The 2,872-nt window shown below is 25.4% G+C and overlaps 1 protein-coding gene across 1 annotated transcript in view; it reads right to left on the reverse strand.

Annotated features, from left to right (window-relative positions):
- The window catches only part of LOC21387284 (growth-regulating factor 1), a 3,666-nt gene extending 3,617 nt beyond the window's left edge, over positions 1–49 (reverse strand). The window contains exon 1 of the mRNA XM_010111829.2: positions 15–49. The gene's annotated coding sequence lies outside the window, so the exon portion shown is untranslated. The remainder of the gene's footprint in view (positions 1–14) is intronic.
- Between the last annotated feature and the right edge of the window lie 2,823 nt (positions 50–2,872).

Here is a 2,872-nt window from a genome sequence, read left to right on the forward strand (position 1 = left end):
GGAAGGAAACTGACCGGACAAAGCTTGTACTAAAATAGATGTTATGACCTCGTTGTATCTCGGACATATATATGGTTATATATATTATGAGCAAAACCTCATGGATGAGAGACTTTTCATAATTTATACTTTCTTTTGCGCTTTATTTTTATTTTTTTAGAATATTTTTATTTTTTTAAATCTTTATCCCCGTTGCGCATCACATTCACACGACTTAGGTCATGAAAGTCTTCAAAACAATTTAAAAAAAAAAAAAAAAACTTTTTTAATTTGTCTTTTCTTTTCCTAAAAATCCCTTTCTTGTTATTTTTTTTCCCCTGAGAACAATGTTACATGCTCTTTTTTTTTTCTCTATTTACATGTTCTTTCCCTTTTTGTAGAGGATAAAGTTTTGGGGATGAACAATCAGCTACGCTTCTAAAACATGACCATAGAATCCCTCACACCTTAATCGTTTTTTTTGCGCAGCCTTAATTTTGAGTTTCTATTCCCATCCAAAATTCAAAAGAAAATAAGATTTTGGCTACGTTATCTTTATTCTATCAAACCTCATTAACTATGCACACCCAGTTTTATACCCTAAAACTCCCTATGAGGACACTTTTTCTGGACAAAAATAAGACTTGGACCCTTTTTTTCCTCTTGCTTTTAATAAGAAAAATGAGACAAACAGTCTTAAAATGTATAATTTTAATTAAAAAATTATATTAATTAAAATAGTATTAATTAAAGCATAAATTTTTTAAAATAATGTATTTAAAAAGTGGGTTTATTAAGATCTCGTTTATTTTGCGGATTTGAGTTTTTAATTCGAGTTTAGATGTGATATTTTTTTAGAGCTTTTCACTGTAGCATAAAAAATTAGATGTGACATTTTTTAAAAAATTTTTACCGTAAAAATCTAAAATTGAAAATTCAAATCGGTGAGGTAAAATGAACGATGCCTAAATTTTTTTTTTTTTTGTAGGAAAAGAAAAAAAAAAACCTTAATGGTTTAAAGACCAAAGTGGGTTCCGCCTTGCAAAGTCCGCTAGCTCTAGCTGTTTAATAGTTTCTCTCTCGCTCATCTTTAAACAAGAAAGGCCAAAACAACTGGTGGGCTTGCATGAACAGAGTTAGACCGCCACGTGACACAGTCTCCACCTGTGCTTTCGCCTCATCATGTCTCATACTCGCAAGTCTAAGCCTCAGCCTTTCGTGTCTCTTTAATTTTGAGCAAATTTTGTCAAATTGGCTACAGATCATAAAGTTACGCATTTAGATGTGTGTTGTTAAAATTGTAGACAGATAAATGTCTATAATTAGAAATCCTATAGAGATATGGTTTCGAAATGGGTCCATGATCATTCAAGAATTCCTTTATTATAGTGTGGCCCTTCTTTATAGCCACACTATTGATTCAATTAATCGCTGGCAAAGCAATTGAGTTGTTAGTTAAGGAAATAGTCACTTGGCATGTATGTGATCAATGATATTGGTCGTCAGCCACAGTCAAGTACATAAATAGTTGGATGAGTAAGTTAGGGAAATTCTCAATAAAAATATAACTTTATACTTATAAAATGATGGATTTTCACCTACTCATTTAAGTAGCCAAATTTTAAGCCATCTACACGTATAGAGATGCTCTTTTTGACACGGTAATTTTTTCCCTTTAAAATATGTTGCATAACACAAAAGAAAAGAAAAAAAAAAGATAACAAAGTGCATTTAGAATTGATTTTTACATATTTTTAAAAATATTTTCACGTTTTTTAAAATAAGAAAATAAAAATAATTTATAAAGTGGGTTTATTTAGTAAATATTTTAAAAATAAAAATAAAAAATAATGAGAATAATTTTTATAAAAGAATTAAAAAATTATTAAAAATTATTTTCTCTTTTCTATTTTTATTTTTTAATATTTATCAATAATATTATAATATATTAATTAATAATTATAAATATGATTTCACTTTTTTATTATATTCAAAAAATATCTTAAAAATATTATAATATATTAATTAATAATTATAACAAAACATAATTTTATTTTTTTATTATACTCAAAATAATCTCTTAAAAAATCAATCAAACATAATTTTAAAATTGATCTCAAAATAATTTTTAAAACAATCTCATTTTTATATTTATATTAAAAACAAAATCCCGCCCAAATGAAGGGACTGTTCTTTTTACCGTTTTTGAGTTAGATGACTTGAGTGTAAATTTTAAGTTGAGTTTGAGTTATAACTTGAATTAAAGTTATAACTTGAGTTTGTGTTTAATTGTGTACATTTAAGTTATAATTTGAGATAAGAATCTTTTTAAATTTATATTTGAATAAATCAAAACTTAAATTTGTATTTAGATAGTATTTTAATAAAAATCTAATGTTGATGAAAAATTTTAATAAGGTATATGGGTGATGTTTTATTCGTCTTTTCATTGTCAACGCATAGAAAAAAAATCATCTCAATCAGAATTAAAATAAAAAAATTATAACATTTTTAAGAATAAAAAAAATACTGTTAATTAATTTAAACTTGAGTTGAAGGAGACACTTAAACTCAAATTTTAGTCTCAAACCCGAGTTTAAACTTAAAAAAACATGAATTTAAATAAAATTAGAACTCAAATTATATTTTTTTAAATTTTTTAGACAACCGAACACATCTATAAACTTAAATTTTAATTTTAAACTCGAGTCGAATCTTAAAAGAACATTGAACTTAAATAAAATTATACGAATTACTTTTTTCAAGTTTTTGAAAAAAAAAAAAAAAAAAAAAAAAAAAAAAAAAAAACCTTTTTTTTAAAAAAAAAAAAAAAAAAAAAAAAAAAAAGAAAGACCGTGGAACTGCCCGAAGTGATTCGAGCATTTTGGGCTGT

The sequence above is a fragment of the Morus notabilis genome, unplaced genomic scaffold (genome assembly GCF_000414095.1).
Source record: "Morus notabilis unplaced genomic scaffold, ASM41409v2 Scaffold1072, whole genome shotgun sequence".
Lineage (NCBI taxonomy): Eukaryota > Viridiplantae > Streptophyta > Magnoliopsida > Rosales > Moraceae > Morus > Morus notabilis.